At 42.2% G+C, this 23,192-nt stretch overlaps 1 protein-coding gene across 4 annotated transcripts in view; it reads left to right on the top strand.

Annotated features, from left to right (window-relative positions):
• Positions 1-884: 884 nt before the first annotated feature.
• Positions 885-23,192, top strand: part of srrm3 (serine/arginine repetitive matrix 3) — a 69,354-nt gene continuing 47,046 nt past the window's right edge. For 2 of the 4 annotated variants that reach the window (XM_047607396.1, XM_047607398.1), the window contains exon 1: positions 885-1,147. The gene's annotated coding sequence lies outside the window, so the exon portion shown is untranslated. The remainder of the gene's footprint in view (positions 1,148-23,192) is intronic. The other 2 variants (XM_047607397.1, XM_047607395.1) reach the window with 1 other exon arrangement.

Raw genomic sequence — 23,192 nt, 5'->3', positions numbered from 1 at the left:
GTTGCCTTTCTATCCGCTGAAACCAGTCTGGCCATTCTCCTCTCACCACAGCTGTCAACCAGGTATGTTGATAGAACTGCCACTCACTGGATAGTTTCACCTGGACATGGTTATGTGAAAAAATACAGGATATCAGCAGTTCCTGAAATAATAACACGGTATGTCTAAATGCATGATTTGCACCGTCAAAAACTGTCAGTGTCCATACATTTATGAGCTGATCTTTATATGTTGTCAACACAACATGGAGGGTACATAAAATGTGCTAACCTCAGAGCCACAGTTAATTTTGTTTGGTCAGTCAGATGTTCAGAGAACAACAATGAGGTATCTGTATCTTAATTCTTTAGAGATACGTGTCCAAAAATATGATAATTTAATACCATTACTTTCCATCTACTTTTATACCTTTCCTTTGAGCTGTGTTGGTTACATGTACCATTGCATTAGTGTATTAGTAGGAATAAATGAAGGTGTATAGTTGAAAAAGGACAGAATATTGCATCACATCAGTACATCAAGTGCACTTGTTTATTGTTTTGTTCCCAACTGGACTCGCCATAGTAGGGATATTAACAATGGCTCTCTTCTATTCAGGTACATGCATAATTAATACAAGGACACTGCAGACAACAGAGTAGTGAAATGAAATCCGCATCATTTATTTATTTCCACCACAACTATTCCCACTGTGATGAGTCAAAATGTCTGCTGTGAAATTTTCATTTTAGTACCTAGATTAAAAAGTGAGCACGCCGAGCTGGTGGGGATGATGAAAACCTTGACACAGAAACATTGTGGGATCCCCCCCTCTAGGTGTCTCTCTCCAAGTGCGTTTGACGTCCACGTAGAGGCTCCTCCGGATCGACAGAGGGCGCTGTGCCGCAGGCCGGGTCGCTGAAAGCGCAGTGTGTGCGGAGGTTTTTTTGTTCCCGGAGCTCCTCGGTGCGCTGTCCACTTCAGCACCACAAGCCGAGCGGAGGCAGCAGGCTAGCTAACGCTGAAGAGGAGGGACCCAAGACACGGCTCAACATCAGCACCACCGCCGACTCGCGTCCCGCATTCAGCAGAAAAGAAAACCACTGACAAATACCCAACCTCATCCACCAGAGAAACCGACGAGGGAAAAACAAAGACTGCAGCCAAGGTAAGAGTTTTGGGAGAAGATTATATGGGAGCAAGTTGGTGGAGAATAGCGAGCATCCCTAAAGAAAAACACGCTCCCCTGCCCTTCCTGGTTAATGAATATTGTACGGCCGTGTTGAGGCGGTGTTGGCGTCCTGTTTTTGTTTGCTTTCCGTAGATTCGTCCTAGGGATAGTTTGTCGAGAGACAAAGAGGGACACTTCAGAGACCGTGTTTAAGCTGGGCTGCGTCGAGTCGCTTTGCAGATGGTGGTGTTTTATAACTCGCCGATTTCCGTTGCTCGCTACACTGTGACCAGCTGCCGTGTTTGCCCCCTCCGTTCAAGCTACGGGACATTTAATATCTCCGGCACCATTTTTTATTTATTTGTTTTGTGAATTGGGATAGGGTATCGAAAAGATAGAGCGGTTGTACTCAGCTTACGTGCTCGTTTAGCCAACAGTAAATATGTGGTGTTTATCTGCCCAGCCCTGTCTAAATATGCGGACGTTAGTTTTACTGAAGGAAACACGCGTCTCTAAAAGCAGCGAAAATTAACAAAGATTTCTGTTCGGAGCTGCCACGAGATGGATACTTCAGGACACTAGTGTAGGACAACATATTTATGGTGCATACTTTGTAAAAGTCATCTGGTATTAATGTATCAGTCAAGAGAAAGGATTATAATATTTTACAGTAAATATTCTATATAATAAATTCGTTAAATCAGGCTACGTTCACAACCACGGCGCAGTTTTTTGTGAAACACACCAAACCCAATAACTCTGTTGTTAATGAACTAGATCTATGATGTTTCATAGATCAATCCAGTTGGCAGGGTGCACTTGAATGCATTTTATGTACATTACGTAAATCCTTTAAGCATTTTCTGATGCACGTTTGTTTTTTTGCAGTTTTGAGGTATTAATGGATTCACATTTATAATATTAAGTTTCAAAGCAACTTTGACGTTGAAAACATTGCACCATGTATTAGAGGTAATGTTGCACGATACACTCCTTAAGGTGAAAGTAAAGTAACAAGAGCACGGTTGCGCTGGACCTGTTCCTTATCCATCAAATATTATCCCTTGGTTCATTGACCAAAAAAAATAAACCTGACACTATTTTTGATAATCTGTCTAGTGTGAGTGAGAGTCAATATTTCCACCTTCTCAAATTGTTTTTTTTTTTTTTTTTTTTTGTCTAAATATTTAATGATTTTGGACCATTTCAGACAATATCAGGCATAAGAAGACACCCCCTCAATATAAAAAGATCATAAATAAATAAATAAATGTGACAGAGGATTATATGACAATTTATAAACCATGCAAATGGATAATAGGGAAAATAATTATTAGATGCAGGCCTAACTGATGACAACAACTCATGTTCCAACATGCTGCTGCAAATTTCATTATGACATGCAGCTGTGTATAATTCACCAATCCCTCTGCAGTGCATGCCCAAATAGCAAGTGACTGTTTGCCTCGGTCCCTATGAGCACCCCATGAATGAGTAATCAGGGCCTCAGTTTGAGGCATGCTGCTTGGCTGAAAAGGAAAAGTCAGCGGGAGCTGTGTGAGTGACAGTGACAGCTCTGACCTGGAATAGGACTGCATAGGACTCGAGCACCGCTGCCACTGCGCTGGCCTGGCCAAACTGAAGCACAGAGTGTATCTATGAAGGCTGTCTTCCATTTTGTCACAGCGCTGCCGTTGGTTGGATAGGCCCAGGTGAGGTAAGAGGCTGATAGGAGGATTAGCTTGTATTAGTATGTGGGTGCTCAGAGGGGTGTGAGAGAAATGTCAGTCACTCTGGTTCTATCTGCCCCTGACGTCTGTCTCTCAGCCTCCTTCTCCATGAAGCATCTGTCTACTGCCTGCTCCACATTCACACTGTTCTTAGGTGAGGCTCACCACCACCCCAACTATACCCCACCGCGCCACCATTCTGCGGCATCGCAGTGGTTCACCTCGCTGTCGCTCCTCGCCACATGCAGCCACCGTCAGTGCCACCAAACTGCTCCTCCTCCTCCTCCTCCTCCTTCTGCCCTACTTCCTCCTTCTTCAGCGCTCCTGAAGGGCGAAGCCTCAAGGGTGACACAGGGGTGGCAACGGAGGGGGGCGGTTGAAAAGGCAGAAGAGGAAGGAAAGGCTGTATCCTGGCATTTGCCAAGTATCAAAGCATTACCACAAGATATCTCACGATACGGTCTGATGGGGGTTTAAACAAAAAACAGAAAAACAAAAAGAAACATACAAATTGTTGCAGGGTGAGAGCACAGCAGGGGCGTCTGTACCTATTCAAATAAAAGTATGCTGAATAAATCTGAAACCTCGAAGAACTAGAGAATCCGCCCGAAACACTACTTTCTGATTCCGCTTGAATCTGTACTCAGACTGGCCTGTGAGGGGCTGCGTGCCTCCTCTGCAGGAGGTAGCCCTATGTTTTATTTAAAAGGCTTGTCAGAGCGGGTTCCTGCCTCAAATCCAAACCTAGCTTTAGAGTTCAATTTCACAGCTACCTATCCGTAGGTGATAATACAATTAGAATGAGATGAGAACAGCGGGGTAAGTAGACCCCCCACCAGCATTCATTGCAGAGGTATTTGGGAATAATCATTAGTGAAAACGGGTTCAAATATTTTAAATTAAATGACAACATAGTGGTTCCTGCATTGGTTCCTGCACTGCATGCAAGACCCTTTTCTGACCCATCACAACGTGTTTTTACAAAAAATCGGCACTGAATTTATTCCGATCACTTTCCCGAAAGAGGCTGAAGCTTTGACTCCCTTCATATAGGTGACAAAAATGACAGTCAGCGTCCTGTGTAGAAATTCCTGAAATGAATATGACACTTCAACAGCATCAGTTCGTGTATATTTTTCACAAGTACTTTGTGTTTCCACCAAACAGTGTTTTATTGTGGAGCTACAGAGGAGGGATAATAACCACTCGATTTATCTGGCTCAGACCGACCCCGAAGCCTCAGATTAGCTTCAGATCAACTTTGATGCACATTTTCCCCTAGAACAAATCATTTCTATATGACCCACAATACTTCCAAAGGACACACATTACAAATGATCTCATCGTGGCTAGGAATGTCCAGAAGGCTGCTTTGGGACAGGCTCCGTAAACTGCGAACCTACCCTTTAATAACAATGCACCAAAAAAACAGCCAGTCACTTTGATAACAGCATCTTTGCAAGCTTGAAATATGACCATGGTTAATTATGCAGCAATTTATTTGAAAGTTAATTTTGAGAATTAATAATGAAGCGCTGTGCACTTGTGGAAATATTAGTAGCAGCTATAAGTCTGATACAGATCGATGCACTCTACACAGATCGATACTAGCAGCTTGTTGTGGTGTGTTGTTGTTGTCATCGGAACCTGCAGTGGCCCACTCTTAGGCTGAATGCGACCCCTCCCCGACCCATTAAGGTTACCTGAGAAGAATTATCGCCCCACCCATGGGCTCAGCAGCAGGGCCTGTGGCACAACGCTCAGACTGACAAAATAGTCCACCACTCTTCCCTTGTTAAAGAGCATCCATTTTTAATCCTCCCTCCTTCAGTACACGCACAAACAAGCACACACTCTCTCTTTCCCTCTTTCTCTGTCTGGCTGGTTCTGAAGAGTGATGTTTTATCCCAATGTGGCTATAGAGCACATGTCCCATCATGTGCACTTTGTTTTGGATGTTTCCAATACAACTCTGTGTGGGAGATTGTATTATTTTTTGTTGTGTTCTGCTTCCCTGTGACTCCACAACTAATATCCGAGCGGGCTTGTGCAATATAGAGGATGACTCATCTCCATAACCAAATCAGACTGTGAATCTGTTGTACGGCGATAAAGATGCCAAGATGATGCCTTTGTACATCTTGTTTAAAGCCCTTTCTCCTCTCACGCCCTCTTGAAATCGCACTTGAGATTCAGAGTTTTTCTTTCAGCTGTTTTGATATGAGGTCTCTAATATGACTGCAGGTTTGAGGTCAGCATCGTTCAGTGAAAGGCATTTAAGGAAATTCTTCAGATGAAGAGAACGCCTGCTTCATCGCTTGATCAAAGGCAGCTCAGCCCCAGATTCATGCTCATCATGAAGCAGGAAAACATTAGATGAAATTTAGATCAAGGACTTAAATCTAAATAATTTACCCCTGCTTTTTCTTTTTGTGGGGGTATGAGGGTGGGGGAGTTTTTCTAATGAACTACTCCTTTGCGCACTGATGACTGTTAAATTAAAGAGATTTCTAGTCCTAAGTTGGCTCTGATATATATTATCACTACAATAAATATTGGCCACCATTGTCAGTGAAAAATTATATTCTTTTACACCAAACTGTTGTGTTTTCTATCAGATGTAGTGATTATGCACATAAGCGTGTCATGTGTGACTGAGAGAGATGGGTGACAGAACACGCTCATGCAACTGCATCATTGAAGTCAATACAGTCATGAGAAAGGGCTGCGCTCTTTTGGAGTTGAGGCCGTTTGAAGCTGTCACACAGTCACTCCTCAAAGGGCACTGTTTGACTGCTTGTTAGCCATCTTTTGGCTCAGTGTGTGTATACCCAGTGTGTGTGTTTGTGTGTGTGTGTGTGTGTGTGTGTGTGTGTGTGTGTGTGTGTGGTACTGTCCCCTAGGGATTCCCTTCCTCTATCCCACTGACTTCAGAGCTGCTTTGAAGTTCTTTCTCAGAGGAGAGGTGAAGGGGAGGGATGTAGGCAGAGAGACAAAGATGGGTGGGGGAGGGAAAGCAGTTTAAATGCTTAATTTTTTTTTTCCTTGCACGCAGCCTTCTCATCGGCCAGCCCTGTCATAATTGGAGGATGATGTCACAGTCCGCATGGGGCTTTTTGCATGACAAACTGTAGCCCATTTTAATGACGTGAGGACGAAATCACAGAACTCACAGAGAGGGTGAGTGGTCCGAGGCAGGACAGCGCTGTGTCAGGAATTTACAGCATATTAGGGCGGTCATGTAGCCGCGGTCGGTCAGGTGATGAATAATGAAGGGGTTCGGTGTCCGGTTCTGTCAGGTGATCTGGGTGTACTTTTCAGGAGCAGTGTGTGTTTATATGTGTGTGTGGGTGGGTGTGAAGGTGAGAAGAATGGAGAGAGGCACAGCGAGAGCAGCTGCTGCTGCACCCAGCGCACCCTCCACACAAAACCATCTGCCATGCTGACTCCAGAGGACACACACACACACACTCCCCCCTATTGTCTCCTTTGTACACACAAACCACACTAAGCTAGTTAACTGTATTTAGCTTAAGCTAACTAATGCTAATGGTTAAAATAATGTTCCTATTTCAACCATTATTGAAGCTAACTATTGTATCCATTATGTGCAACTACGTATTTTAACTATTAGTTTTAACTAAATGTGTGTTTTAAGCTAACAATAGTTGCTACTATTATTTTATTATTATAACTTTGTCTTGGTTTACTTTTTATAGCTAAATAATTGCTACTACTTTTAGATTACTATTAATTTTAACTAACAGCTTTAACAATTAGTTCCAGCTTACTATTAGTTTTACCTGTTTTAGCTATTCGTTTTAGCTATCAATTTTTACAGTTAGGTCTAGCATACTATTTTATCAATTTTTAAAAAAAAAAAAAATCAGTTTCAGCTATTTTAATAATTATCAATTATTATTTGGAACTATAGTTACCAATATATCTAGCTAACTTTATTTGTCAAATTAATGAAATGATCTATATTCACTTCTTGAAGATAAGCATGTAATAACAGAATAACACAATAGGTGGTCTGTGAGATCAGTGCTCCCAGTTTTTCATTGTTGTGGAAGACAAAGAAATAAAATTGCATAATTATATTCCAGTATGTGAGATCTATAAAAATGAATGACTTACGTTTTGATTAGGATTTTTGCCTCATCCAAGCACCACAAAAGACAACATTTAAATTAGCAGCCCGGAGACTGGAGCTCTTTTCGTCCTATTCACACACACAAACACATACAGTAAATGGCTTATTGATGATAGTTTATTGCACGGCGCTATGCAGTGACAGCAGGTGATTGTTTTTATTTCTCGAAAGCCCTACAAAATCCAACCGCTGTAGATAGATGGTAGATAACGCTGAAGAGCAAGTGGGAGAAATGATCCTCTCAGCAGCACATCCACTGCTGTCATAATCCTGAGTGGATGTAGTGGTGGTGAGGATCGGGCAAAGATAAGATGATGACTCAGGGAGCAACTATCACTTGAGGAAATGAGACAGAGCCTCAATAAGGGCTTGTTTTATGAAATACTAACCTCTGCCTTTCTCACCAATTACAAACGGTATTTACAAACTAATAGAACTCCCCACTAGCCTCAGCTTGAAGTTCAAATTCATGTTGAATCTTTATAGCATTTACACAGCTCACTTTGAATAAACATGATTTTAATTGTCCCGGAGAGACATTATTGTCAGCGGGTGTGTGTAATGAGAGACAGCGGTTCACCATGAAGGAAACTGGCAGATACCAGCAGATGAGAAAATGTCATCAGCTTGGAGACGCGCTGCGTGGCAGAATTCCATTTATTTGCCCCGGAGAGACGGAAAAAAGGCCAAGGACGCAGAGGAATAAAAGCAGGAAAAGGTGATGCTGTGAGCAAAAACTGTTCTGAAAAGATGAATGCAGGCTGTGACCTTTTCCATCTTTTCTTTGCACAGCATACTGGGAATTCATATCAGTCCCGTCTGCTGCAGTCATCTCCCCGCTATTTGGAGCAGGACAGACTTAAAATAACAGTTTGTTCCCTTTATCTTCAGCTCAGAGCTGCATGCTGGTGGACGTGTAGTGGAGTGATCTCGGTGTAAAATCTATAGCAGTGCCCGGTTTTCAGATGCAGTTTTGTGGTTTTGTTGTCTGAACGGTGCATGTTCAAAGCCGCTCATCACTCCTCCCCGTCATAGTCATACAGCTGTCATGGGGGAGGGGTGAATCAATTATTCCCTCTTACTGTGATTATGTAAAACTGTATGTGTCCGTGTGCTCATGGTAATTGACAAATGTTTCGCTGTAGTCCCAGCGTACATAGAGCTGTGTGTGTGTGTGTGACTCAGTGAGCATCCCACGGTCAGACATATGAGCTTCTTCTAAATACAAACTAACCTGTTTACCAAAAAGGGTGCTAACCATACTCACAGCTAATTCTTCAGCAGCTCAAGGTTTATTTTATCTTTTGATTACTCTCATAGCTTATTTGTTAGATTGGCCACTTAACAGCACCTGGATGGCATTTACTTGGGACAAAAGGGGTTTTAGGATTAATTTAGGAATAAAGCTTGTCAGACACACTGAAATATATTTACAGCATATTATTAATCGTTTCCATGGCAGCCAGGTGGGAATTATTCTGCAACCTCTGGAAATGAATCCGATTTTCAATTCATTTCATTAGTGCGGGGTTCTTCACAACAGCCAAATATATTTATATCAATGTGTAAGAAGGAAGAGGAATGTTGAGAGAGAAGACAAAAATGGATAGCGAGAATGGCATTACGCTGCCTATAGGTAAAGAAGAAACAGAAATGTCACGCTGCACTAACACAGGCACCGAAGGTGAAGACACAACAGAAGCAATGCCAGCGTTCTTTGTGGCGTTTGCACCCCCGCTAAATGCAGAAGTGTCATCTCAGGTTTTTAAATCAAATGAAAGGCTGATACTATCCAGCTCTGAATTACACATTTTGCTTCAGAGCACGTGTCATCCATCATTACTAGTTATATATATAGTTTTGTGCCTCTCCTACATACGTGTCCACTAACCTCTGTCTGTGTGCTGCAGTAACCTATGATGTAGTCTAGAGACAGCTGGAGCCGTCCTTTTACTTCAGACATAAATAGATATGTTATAATGTCTCATGCTAGAATACGTCTAGCCTGTCCTAAACCAAGTGCTGTGTGTGGCCATAAAAACTATATCGAGTGATTATTGCCTTATAAATTTTATAGTTTTCTGGGGAGAAAAACATTTGCCACTCTCCATGTACGATAATTACCAGCATCTGTTTATACATATTCTTGTCACACAATTAGTCGTATATAAATAGAATTAATAGGAGAAATGTGAATTAATTCTCTGTACACTTTCACTGAGCTTATGTGATGTAGTGATGTAAAGTGAGACAAGAATACAATGAGCCACTGCCTCTGTATTATACTTTTACACGTGTGTGTTAGGGTCATTTTTTCCAATAGCACCAGCCAGTTCTTTTAAACAACAAGGCCTCCTATGGTGTGTAGATATTACACCAACTGATTTTACTCTCACAGAAAACAATGGGAGGCTTGAATTAAAGTGAAACCACTCACAAAAGACACATACAACAAAGAATATCTTCTTTGAGTCTGTAAAGATCAACTCTGAGAGCTCAAGATGGCAGTTCCTGGTCTGCTTGTATCTGCGGCAACTACCCTCCACCGAGAGAGTTTACAGGCAATAGCCACGGATAGCAGATAGTGAATTATTTAGGAGATCTATCAGACAGCGTCTGCCAGACACAGTCCCAGACTTTGAATTCAAACCTGATATTGGACTGATATGCAAGCAGGGAGAGATATAAGGTGGCAGCCCCCACTGAGCCCTCTATCTGCAGCCTGACAGATCCTCCTAGTGGAAAACCTGCAGCCTGACAGTAGATCAGCGTTCAGTTTTATTCAGAATGTTTTTAAAGAGGGTTAGGGTACAAAAGCGCACACACATTTGTAGCTGGTTTAATGGATAATGTAGCCTTTGGGTTAAGTGCTTTATTTCTAAGACTCTTTCAGCTGCAGGAAAGCAGAATGAGTGTTTCATTGGGAATCAATCTCAAAATTAAATGTCCCCAACGAGGAGAGGCCGTGACCATTGAAGTGCAGTCTGGTTGGTTGAGAGTAAAGATGTCAGATGTGCTGCGGTTATTCGTCAGACACGTTTGAGTGGTACATTAGACATGGTGAAGTGACACATTACTGCAGGCTGCAGAGGACATCCTCTTAACATCTCATACTGTCACCTCTTTTTATGTCTCCAAACTGCTGTCACCACTTTGATCAAGAAACCACAAGCAATTACTCAAACTAATTGTATCCAATTTTACAGAAGGAAAGTGTTGGCAGCACAGGAGACTTATTAATCAAGACCCCTGGAAGAAAAAAAACGCTGCCACACTCTGCAACATATCGTGCAGACTACCTAGCAACAAGTACTCGCTACAGGTGGCAAATAACCGAATATATTTCACTGTTGCTATACAGGGTTTACAGGATTATCTTTTGGTTTTCCTTTGATTTCAGCTTCATTTTTGATTTTAGAGAGGGCGGTTGCTTCCTTACTTGTTGCTCAGTACTGTTATATTATCACACCATTTTGAAATTGCAAACTTCCTGATAGGTCTCACTCCCCCAAAAGCTGCATTCAACCTGGGTAGGTGCTGCTCAGAATGGAATCTCAGCTCATGGATCATGATTCCATTTGTTTCTTTTCGTTCTCCCATGTGTGCACCCTCATAAACAGGGGACATAATTGCATAGTTTCAGCTCAGTGCTTTTCTGCATCAGTTTCATCATCTTTAAGAACTGTTTGTGTTTATGTCTTATTTTCGCAGATGAAACCCGTTTCTTCTGCCTCGCTGAAATCCCAAAATAATGCAATTTAATTTTCTTTCTCTTCCCATCTGCCCTGTGCATTTATAGTCATATAGTTGTATGGTATAGCCTCTAGCAGTTCTGTACTTTGCTGTATTTCCAGACCCTACTGGAAAACTCATTAGAACTTGTGCAATATTGCAGAGACTTTTAATAACACGATGCAGAATCTCAGTAATTGGACTTTTTAAGAATTCACCAGCAGCTGACTGATGAATGGTGTTACTGTAATTTTCCAGTCATCATTGTGCTTATATTACAATACTTTCTGAGATGAAAATAAATGTAATACTACAGCACCTCCTTTACAGTGAGTTTTTAACCATTTTACAATCAAAGTTTCCTTCATTTTGTAAGCAATTTAAACTTCTGCAATCAGTAAAATTAGCACTTGGTAGAATTTTGCAATTTTCAGTGCCTTACGCTAAGAGGGCTGATTAATCTGGATGGGAAAAAAAGTTTCATGCAGAAGTCCTTCCTGTATTGTTACACTAGAGCACTGAATCAAGTTCAGCTTCATCTGCATACAGACGACGGGCTCAAGAGAGTACAAGTCACAGAGAAAAGCGCGGCCATGATTAGCGAGCCAGCTGGAGACAATAACACAAAGAGACTGCAGTTCAAATAATGAAGACAAAAAACACATGTCGAGTAAAACAAAGATGTTCTGGGACCTCAGTGAGGCCAAACACCATCCGTTCACATGACAGAGATGGGGTGAACATTTTTAGATGACGGTTTCTTTGTGGCTGAATGTTGGGCTTTATTGTTCCATGTGGACGTCGCTGGTAGAATTAGAAATGGGCATGTTATTTGACGCGGACGGAGTCAGAGGTGTGAGGGAAGGGGACGTGGATCTCTCTGTGCTCCTGTGAGGCTGCCCCTTCACCATTGTTAAGTTCCGCTTAACAATAGCCTGATAGCAGGCACAGACCTCAGAGAGAAGATGGAGATAAAGTGGGACATTTTACTTTTGCTATTGTGTGTGAGTCAGAGCATTTGTCTCAGGCAATACAGCGATGCTATTTACCACGGGGACCCACTTATATTAACCAGTCTGATAAAAGAGACACACTGACAGCCGTTTTATCTCTCAGGTTCCCAGTAGCCATAAAATGGCTTTTGTTAATTCACATTCTGAACAGGTGTTATTTTGAAGACTTTCTCAGATGGAGGAAGTTACAGGTTTTATAGACTACTTACATCAGCGGCGTAGACCTTATAGTCCTTTGATAGTCTGCAGAGCTGTTAGTGGTTTTAATTGCTCAGTATCAGAGAGAGCATGATTTCAGTCTCATCACAGAAGAGTTCAAAGTTTCAAGAGTACGATCAAAATAACATATAAACGTGTTTCTTTTCCTATACTAATTATTTCTATGCTAATTAGGCTGATCTGAAAAATGAGCTCCTAAACTGAAGAAAGTGTTTGGTGTAAATGGGTGTTAACTGAAGAGCTCCACTCAAAAGCAAAATAATCTAACAGCATTATTTCCAGCAGTGCAGCCAACCACAGTAGGCTTCATGATGTGTAAAAGTCTTGGAGGGAGACGCTCGTCCTCTTCCAGAGTTGCGCTACAGGAAAGGTGACCGTCACTGCCCAGTGAGGGCCAGTGGACCGTGGGAACCAAGCTTGGGCCAAATGAATACTGGAGTTAAACTGCTCAAAAAACTTCAACTGGCACCGAGCACAAAAATTAAAATCTTAAAACATTTTTTTACAAAACTGCGAGAGACAGAGAGGAGATCACGACTTCATCCTCTTTGCATTTCACTCTCATCTGTATTCTTTACTCCGTCCTCTAGTCCCATCGATTAACCCTACGGTGTAGAGGAGATTTTTCGCGGGTTTAAGGAGTCAGCTGTCAGGGGAAATTTCATGCCCAATGCCTTTTCCATTAGGGAGAAACAGGAGAATCCAACTCCTCGGGGGCATGCATCTAAAAGATGTGGACCATGTACCCTATAGATTCTGTTAAAGCACATTATGAACCAGAAAGTGTGCAAGGTCATACAGCTCACTGGAGACGAATAGGAAGTAACACAAGGTTTGTATTCCTCTTATCTGCAGCTCAGTGTTGTATTCAAGGTGCTGTAAAGGGCTAACATCCCTCTCAATTTTTCAGCTTTGCACTTGTTAAAAGGGTAGGGTTTGTGAGGATGTTAGCCGTTTAGTCAGTGGCACCAAATGTGATTACCAAATAGAGAGTTTGAAATGTGATATGGATAAGATTTGAGAGAGTGAGAAAAGAAATGGATCTGTGACCTAGTTTTAATCAAAGTAGGTGTGTTAGAATTGGCCTCTGAATTCATGGGATGAATAAAGTAATCTGTCTATCTATCTAAAGGATAGGGTGAAAGCGAGCCACGGATTGATCGACTGGTGTCACTGTGCGCCACAAGGACTCATCTGACACTTTCTGACGGAGGCTAAGGAGAGAAAGAGGATTGATACATTGTGAATGTGAAGCTGCCGCCAATAACTGACTCGCTTAATATAAGGACAGAAGTGGGGAGAACATACCAGACTATGAAACATGTTACTTAGTTTTAATTAGTGTAAAACTTTGCAGGGTTGCGTGGCTGAATATTTTGGCAAGAATCAATGGTTTCTTCCCAAGGACACAGCCAACATTCACAGCAGTTCTTGCCAATGAAGCATATAATTTCCTAGTAAACACACAAATTGTTGTATTTGTAATGGATTAAATGGTGACATAGTAATAAATTACCATTTTCAATGCCTTTATCAATAGGAACAGTGAAGACTGACGGACAGGGAAGCCAGCCAGAAATACTCTAAACCATCATTAACCTTTTGAGGTAGTCGTAAGTTGTTTCCAGCGTTTTGCTAAGCTAGCCAGTTAGAAGTGTTAAAAAAAAAAAAAAAAAGCAAAATGTTCTATGTAGCTTCAACTAACTGCAATGAGTTTTTTCCCATATATAAAATATCCCAAAACACATGTAAGTTGGGCTCAGACACAAGCAGTAATTTAGTGAAATGTGTGCTTCAGCGTAGAGGAGCGCTCAGACCATGTTCTGAGTTGGATTGAGAGTATCTGCAGTGTGCCAGCTTCACAGCAAGGCTGCTGAAATGACCAGAGCACACCCCCTGTGTTGCTGGATTGGAAACAGGGCCTCAGGGACAGATGGAGACAGATGGGGAGAAAGAAAATGATTTGGGTCCAAATGGCAGCCCAGGTATACACGTTCTCAGTGGAAGAAATATGTTTAGTAATTAATGATGGCAGTGAAATAGGCCCGTCAGACATGAGCAGAACTGAAAACTTAAAAACTGAAAAATAGCACTGAAAATCCAACCGAGTTCTGCTGTGATTTTCTAGTACTGATAAATAAGACGAGGGAACCCAGATGATGAAATATGTCTACTCTCATTTGGTAGTGCAATATTTACTACAGAATGTTTAAGATTCTGACTTGAATATTTTACATGTACATGTCATAACAGCCCATTGGAGACAGAGCAGGAGAGACCAAGGCTCAGCAGGGATTTAAGCCTGAGTGCTGGGCAGGAAACAGATGGCACTGGTGGAAGGAGTGGGGGTGGGCAGTGTGCACATAGACGCACTGCCTGGCCGGAGGATATTACGGCAAGCCTGGACACACTCATTCTCTGTCCCGTGTCTCCCAAAGGATTAATAAGCCCATCATGGCTGCCGCCCACACGGGGAGCCACTGAAGGGATGTGAAACTGGAGGGGTGTGTCATGGAGACCACTGGTCCCGTTCCTTCATGTGTGCAAAATATATACATAGATAAATTAAATTCATATTTGCACACGCACTGATTTGTTTGACTGGGTGAAATGCACATTTACGTTTTTTCCAACGTAATTACAGTTCAAGTACGAAGGTGATTGAGGAAAAAGGAGTCTGGTTGTGCAAGAAAAAGAAAACTTTATCAGTATAGTTTTGCCATTGTCTTTGTTAATGTTGAAATTTTCATTCAGTGTCAGTACTCCCCTACTTCAGAGTTAGGCATGGCGGATCACCTGCTTTTAAACTCAAGGGTTAAACCATTTCCACAAGACAGGGAGCAATACATTATAATTAGTGTTGAAATAAGTATTTAGTTTTGATGATTTATGCTATTGCTATGTCGACGAGTATATGCATATAATCATTGTTGCCGTTTTGTTTTAGATAGTGTCGTGATGTAGATATTAGGTGATGTCCCCTGTAAATAGAGCAGTCCTGTTAAAGACCTGGAGCAGGAGGAGGGTTTAAAGCGCAGCTAGTTGCCTTTGTGTGTGTGCATGCTGGTTGATGTCAGCTGTAACAGCTTGGAGCTTGTAGAATTGTGTGGTGTGTCACTAGGAGGTAATAAATAGAAAACAACCTCCATGAAATTGACCTCTGTCTCAAGCCTCTTTTATGACAAAATGTGAAACTGACAGGATGATTTGATAATTAGTCATTTTGTCGTTTATATTTGGCAAACATGCTCCTGTTACATATGTTGCAACCCAATTATGTTCCTTTTACAGAAGAAGAAAAGGCCGGCCAGAGAGGAAAAACAAGTCGGTCCAACCTCTATCTGGTGTGTGACCTCTACAGATATTTTACCAAGCTTTCCAAGCTGAGTGAGTGAAATGGCTTTCTAACAAAGGCTCTAGCCTGGCGTGTAGGTGCTGCTCTGTCAGTATCGACTTTGTCTGGAGCTCTATTGGTGCTGGTGACATTTCCTGTATTCTCACATCACCTCTGGTGCGGCCAAGGGCTCTGTGTAACCTTTGAGGCGCCAAGTGGTAGCTCACTGGAAGAGCAGAAGCCAGCTCACCTGACCTTTATGAGTGCTTTCATCGATATCCCCCCCCCCCCCCCCCCCCCCCTCTCTCCAGCTAACTCTCAGTGCGCTCACCACACCCTGGTGTCTGGTGCTGACAAGCCGGATCTGCTGCTGTCCTCTGCTCTCTAGAGAGCTGGCTTGTCTCCACAGCCTGTCTCTAGCTGTAGACGTGCAGGCAGGGATGGCAAGGAAAAGCAAACAGCGCAACCCGACAACCAGACAGGGAAGACAGATAGCTCCACCGCAACTAGGACAGGGACCGCTCTCCGATGAGCTATGCTCCGTGTTGACACCGCGTCTGTGTGACTCTCATCAAAAGTTTCCGTCTAATGTTCCATACACTTTTAACCTGATAATAGAGTCCTCGACTTGCACTTTTTTATATAGTCATCATAATATAAAAGTATGTGTATGCGGTGCATTGTTATTCAGTTGAAATGTTATTCTAGGCCGAGCTGTCACCACAGGTCCCTGGGACTGAAGACCGAAGTGAAAATCTACAGTAATAATTATAGGCACATATTTGCTGCATGAATGCTCTTCTTGCTGGTATTAACAGTTAACAACCAAAGGAAACGGATCAGTGCTTCATTAGGCCTGAAGTCACTGCACATTAATAACAAAGGTGGTGTTAATGGAATTTATTCCAACTTGCTTGAATTTAATGTTAGCTCCAGATATGAACTTTCACTGTTCCCTGTTGGTAGATCAGTTTACTTCATGCTCAGGGGTGATCTATGACTGCTTCCCTTCCCACTCTGTCTGAACGTACAAACCGTTGTTTGTATCAAGGCTGGGGATTATAGCAGGATGCCTCCTCTGAAAGGTGACATAATCCTGCTCCCAGCTCGCAGATTAGAAGCCTCTGCTTTTTGAAGATTTTACCCAATATCTGCTCCTTCTGCGGGCGTGTAAACACATTTCTATGCTGATGAGCCCACAAGCAGGGCTTTGGACCCCCAAATAAACGCAACCCCCGTGAGATATCAAAGGGCTTATTGCATTCACACATGCACGCATGTACTTCATCCACAGGCCGTGCACTGGAGCCTGCTTTAATGCTGGAATATCTGCCGCTTCTGCCCACTAGCACGTAGTCCTTTCTGACAGATGGCCTGAGGAGATACGGAATCTGAACAGACAGAGTGAGGTTGGGTGTCCATTATAGCATCATGGTTTGTTTTATGTTATCTCCCTTTGGTCAAGACCAGGGCGTTTCATGCACTCCTGCAGATACAGGAGCGCTGGCGATTGAGATGTAAAAGAGCAGAGATTGGAGGGTGGATGAGCTGAGCCCTCTCACCTTGACAGATATGGGCAGCGTGCTAAAATATTCTTTAACTGCGGGGTGCGTAACCCGTCAGGGCGCGTCTCCCTGTGCAGGCCAGTGAGGTGTGGTAGGAGCTGATGACCACTGGACATCGACACTGTCACCGTGGCTTCACCTCCACACCCCTCAACATCTGATGGAGGCCTGCTTTTCTCTGTGTGATGTTTTTTTGTTCCTACATTTTAAGGACGAGCTTGAGGTCACAGATCAGAGATGATAGGACGATTGTCTCAGTCCTCCATCAATCAATCAGTTTCTCATTAACTGCCATATCCTTGTTTGACATTCTCAGTCTCTCTGTCTCGGGCTTCTACAGTTTCTGCTTTCAGACAGTCAATATCAGCGGCACATTTATTTTGTCTATAGCTGCGTCTGTCTCCTGTGGCTGGTCGTTCTGTAGTTTTTACCTGCACTGCTCACAGTTTGTCTCCACAAACATGTCCATTACTGATAAATCCTATCAAAACAGAGCTTTTTGCGGGTTGACCTTGATTCAGTGGAAGCTATCCGTCGTCTAGCGTTGGCTAATCACCCTATGCCTCTCTGCTCAAACGTCTTATCATGAAAGGCCAGGGGCCTGTCGGTGACTGTGGGGGAAAGAATACGCCATCCAAGAGCTGGTAATATTGGTGGGGAAATGACAAAACCCTAATCACACTCCTGTTGTGCAGCCCCAGACTCTTGTGCGGCACCAGTGGACGCTCTTCACCTGCGGAGCTGAAATAATGCATACGCGTACGCTACAAATGCAGAGAGATGAGATGGTGCAGTGCACAGTCGTTTCCCTTTGCTGCGAAGGAACTGTGGCTGGAATGAGAAAGTAGCAAGAAAAATATTTGTTTGTGTTTGCGTGCCTTATCGTGGCGAGGAGACGGGCAGTGTGCAGTGGGCCCCGTCTGAAAAGCCTCCCCCGGTGACACTTGTTCTCTCTCATATCTTGTCCAGTCCTTTATTGCCATGGAAGCCTAACTTGATTTTAGATATGACCATCGTCGACTGGGGAACACACACAAATTATACCCCAGATTATTCTTATAGATGATTACATCCTCAAGCATCCAGCCATGAAATAGAAATTTTAGGTTAAGGTTGAGCTAGTCATGTGTGGAGAATTTCAATGGACAGGTTACACCCTGTATAAGTTTGTGACAACCGTGCATTCAAGTTCTTTTTATTTACAGACTACTACTACTACAAATGCGGAGAAATACCCACAGGTAGAAGCATATTTACCATCCTCATCATCAAACAACCGCAATCAAATAAATCATCGCCGCAGCTGCTTTCACACACTTGCCTCGTGATTTTGAGAGGCACACAGTGCAGAACAATCTCTAATGGATTGACATTTTGCCTTCAGTCTTTTTTTTCCCCCTCCGTCAAGATGGAATGAAGCTGTGTGCACGATTTATAAAAGTGCTACTGTCCAAATTAATTTGAGATGGAACGGTAGGGTTGCCTTGGAGACACGCTTAGACTGAAGCCTGCTATTGTAACTCACCTGGGCTGTCACAGGGAAGGCCGCCTGTGCATATTAAGAAATGAGTCACTTCATTGTATTGGGAAATAGTTTAGGATTTGTGGTTGCCACTGATTTGATTTGTCATGGCTCATGTGCATTTTCAGCCCCTGCTGTACGCAGCACAGAGGGTTACACAAACAGTTTAACAAAGCCTCAGTAGAAAGACTTTGAAATGAATCTCATGTGGATTTTTACTATAAGCAGCATGGTCCTACATTAACACAAAATATCAAAAGATGAACAGATGATGTTGTGAAACTTCTGTGCACCAATCAGGATTTAGAAATAAGCATCTAAGGGTAGTTTGTGGGATATTTGGTGTCTATCAGTCATATTCAGACATGTTTTGTTGGTTGGAAACCGGGAGGGTTTTTGCCCAAAGTCAGTTGGTATGAGCTGGTGTAAATGCACTTGAACAGAAAGCTGAAGCTGAAACCAGTTAGAGAGCGAGGTCTCTGCCAGCTCTGAAAACAGTGGCTATATTCCAGAGTTCACAGTGAGGCAGTCCAGTGTCTTCTTGTGTCCAAGTAGCAGATCCCCATGTCAAGAAACCCTTGGTATCTTTGCTAAGCAATACTCTATGAAGCATAATCAGTAATTAATGATTATGGATATAATTTTCTTTTTGACTAATTATTTCATCCGTCAGTCAAACATCATCAGACCAGTCTCATGAAGCATTTCAGCTGAGTTTTTGAGAGTCTAAACATCAAATATTAGCTGTCTTTAACTTTGACTGTTGCTTATTCTCTGCTGGTATTGAGAATATTTAACACTTGAGACTAACCTATAAGGGACTTTAAAGGATTTACAGTTTTCACAGGTTATGATTTTGTGCGCATTTTTTGTCATCAGCTGTTCAGTTGGTTTATATTTGTTTCCATACCGTCCAGTCCTGAGTCTTCACTCTTGATGGAGTTGTGTAATCCAGTCTGCTTATTGATTCTTGTAGATTACTCATGGCTACTTGCAGTCAAAGGTCAAATGCTCTCAAATATCTGTAACTGTATAGGATGCCTCTGAAAATGCTCATCAGCTATACACATAATCTATAGTTACACAGTGAACACATTAACTCTCCAGGAAGCTAAATTAGTTCATTTGGGCTACACTTGTGCTGATCAAGCCGACCGAATCGCACCGCTCTCATTCTAATGAGCTCGTTGTGCAGCATTTTTCCCTATTGTTGTACTTTAGCTCGCTACTCTCAAGGTTTTCTGCTGAGAAAAGGACTTTCTGCTAATTAACAAGAACTGCAAGTTCAGCTTGTTAGATACAAGCGTCAGTCCCAACCTTCTGCAGTACTTTGTTGGTGTTCCAGGTGTCACAGTGTTTTTGCACACTTACGCTGACGTGCGGAGCATCTTCGTATGTGTAGCTGTCCCAGCTTTACCGGCTCGTCTCGCTGTTATCCAATTAACTTGCTGTTGAGACATCACCACTGGTGCTCTCTGTGTAAGCCTGAGCTCTGACAGTCGCTGGTTAATTTTGTGTGAACCTCTCTTGTCAGTACAACTCCGACAACGCAGCGCGGTGCAGTAATTTTGACTTTCTGAAGATGTTTCGTCAGAAAAGAATGTTCTTACTTTCCCCTTTGTTTTCACTTTGCATTGTTCTCTCACATGTGTGGGCTCATACTTCCCCATTATCTTCCATTGCCTTTGTCTGTAGCAGCCTGTTGGACCATCTGCAGCCAGACAGACTGCGACGCTTATTCAACATGTCTTTGGCCAGTGAGCCTACTGATACAGTGAAACCCTAACCTTCTTATAACACATATTTATCTCCCCCTTTCTCTTATTTTCTTATCATTTTGTGCTGTTGTTACGTGTAAACGAGAAAAGACAAAAATGCATCAGATTTGCATGCAAACTGGCAGCTCAAATAAAGTACGAGTTTAACTGCTCACCAGGACAGCAGCAGCCGTTGGCAGATCATTGCATGCCTGCGATGAAACAAATGGCATTACTATAATTGCTGGATTTCAGGATTAAATCCATCTCCATAGAAGCAAATGGGAAAGTTGATTGATACTCTCATCGTTGTAGTTAGACAAAAAAAAGTCATTAATGCAGATTGAAACGTTTCAAGAAAACATCTTCCATTCCCTCTGCCCTCCATTCCTAGTTGCTACATTGTTTTTCAGGCTACTCTGCGATGTTTCTGTCAACCTATGATAGCCTTGGGGTTTTACAAATCTAACCTAACGTTCATTATTTCATTACCATAGCAACTAGTGGGAAATTAATTTCAAAGCACTGGAAATAAACACACTTAGAAATAAATATCAGCAGCACACACAAGGTGTAATAATGGCTTTCATAATGACTTGATTGATGGTGAAGACATTTTGATCAGATATTGTCTAATCCTTTTCATCGCTCCTCTGTTAAATCAGGTCAATTCATCAAATCTGGCCACTTGTCTGTTTTTCTGACAGGAACTGAGATGCATTCTTTCCTCTCTTAAAAGGTTGTCTGCGGCGGCGTCCTGTAAATCACTTTCTCAACACCTTCACACACTGTCTGTTGATAAATGGTGTGTGGTTGCCCTTGTCTAACCTGAAATCCACCACCAATTATTCTCTCTTCTTCCTCCCACTGTTTTAAGCTGTAGCCGTGGAGCTCTGTTTGCAGTGGCGGGCTCGTTGTTGTCCGTCATGATTGACTATACGACAGATGAATGATGCATGTAGAGAGTTTACAGAAGAAAAAAGATAAATCATTGAATAATACAGCAGGTGGTTGATATCGACCACTGCACTGATTAGGCTCAGTTTTGATCGCTGAAATGTTGAACATGACGTTTTTTTTGGTTATTTCCAAGAAGCAGTGTGTGTAATTGAAGATGAGATATGATGCGATCTGATACGATTCAATACTATTCCATATGATCCATGATCATGACTGAAACTTGCCACAACTCTGAACATCATGAATTGCATTTGCAATAAATCAAATATGTACATATATGTACATCTGCTGCATTTGTGGATAAAATTAATGCAAATATGTGCAATATCTACTGTAAACTGATGCACTATCTATAATAAGATGGTTTGACTGTAAGTGGTATAAGCCACAGTCTGTGGAGGTTGGATCTTCTGGGTGACGTGTTTTCTTCCAGGCGTGAGGCTGAATGAGTCTGAGTATGAATGTGTTCCCGAGCGATGTAGATTAGGCACGGATGGGTTAAAAAGACAAATATGTTCGGTATTTAGTGGCTAAAAATAATCCAGTGAACGTGTTAGACTGCTACGAAGCCATCTAATTAGCTGGCGCGAAAGATGGACAAGGCACACAAGGATGTAGCTATAAATAAAAATGCAGCATTTCAGTCAATATAACGGATTTAATAAGGACTGAAATCCATTGTTGGCTGTGCTCCATTTCGAATCATATGTTATGCTCCAGCAGCAGACACGAGAGAGACGGTCTTACTGTGCAAGCAAATGGAGATGTGGAGGCCCTGATATGAATGTGTTTCCTCCATTTAAAAGCCCTTAGGAGAGCCTTACGCCATTACATTGTCATTATGACCTCTGTTATGTGTTGGTTTTACGAAATAAAAAAGTTTTACAATTTACACAAATACGACACAAAACAAAACGTTACAGGTACTATGATTTGGTTTTAAAGGTCTCTCTTAAACACACAGAGCCCCTAGTGTTGCTGCAGGTTCTTTGACTTGTTGATTGGTTGAAACTCGAGCGAAAAAGATTTTCGGTTTTTATTGTAATAGTAAAACGGCAACACTGATTATAGTTTGGATAATAATATGTCATTTAAAATTAAGACAAAATAAGCAACCTCTTGCTGTTTTACAGGAAGTTCAAATGGACTAGCTGCTACTGGAACAGTGGACAATATCAGTAAATTAGCAATAATTCACAATGTTCACCACTAATTATAAAGGATCTCTTTGTATGGCCTGATCTGAATGATGCACATGCTCTGACACAGTGTAAGAAACTGCTGTGGCTTTTTAGAGTCAATAAAGGAGCTTGGAATGTCCTTTTACATCCCACCTGTTGTGATTGTCGATGTAAAGAACTCCTTGAACTGAGAAGCAGAAGCAATAAACTCAGTCTATACATCATCTTCTCTTTGTTTGCACAGTGGCCTTAATGCCACACGTAATTGTTATTTCCACACTAACGGTGACACTGAGTCTGTTGCAGCTCTGAACAGAGATTGACCTTATTGTAACTATTAAATTGAAGCGCGATATGACCTGATGAACGGCTAATTTTGTGCTGCTAAATAACGGTCATAAATCAAATTAGCTGAAGATGTCAAATGTTTGAACTAAAACAAAACAAAACTGGGTGTTATCTCATAGGGGACTAACAAACAAAATCATTTGGTTCATTTGCCTGGACCTAAGTGGGAGAGAGCCTGAAGTCCAGGGTGTAATTAACTAGAGGTTTGAGCTCATGACTCATCAGCCTGCATGGATTTTGTTATGCATAAAGCTGGGTGATAGCAGCGGAGGGCAGCTCGTTGCTGGTGATTACGATCCTGGAAAAGTGTAGGCAGGAAACCTGTATTTAGAATCAACCCTTTGGCTACACTGAGCAAAACAATTCCTCTGCAAAGCTCTATTCCTGTGCAGTGAAAAAGGGGGCATTGTCTAAAACCTTGAAAGTTTATGTTGTTGTTTTCCCATGATTGGGAGAAGGCGGTTGTTATGTGGGATGAAAGTAGGTGTTGCACTTAGAAGAAGGAAAGGTGCTTGTGATGCAGAA

Source organism: Mugil cephalus, chromosome 15 (assembly GCF_022458985.1).
Source record: "Mugil cephalus isolate CIBA_MC_2020 chromosome 15, CIBA_Mcephalus_1.1, whole genome shotgun sequence".
NCBI classification, from domain to species: domain Eukaryota; kingdom Metazoa; phylum Chordata; class Actinopteri; order Mugiliformes; family Mugilidae; genus Mugil; species Mugil cephalus.
This window is presented reverse-complemented; position numbering and strand designations above follow the sequence as displayed.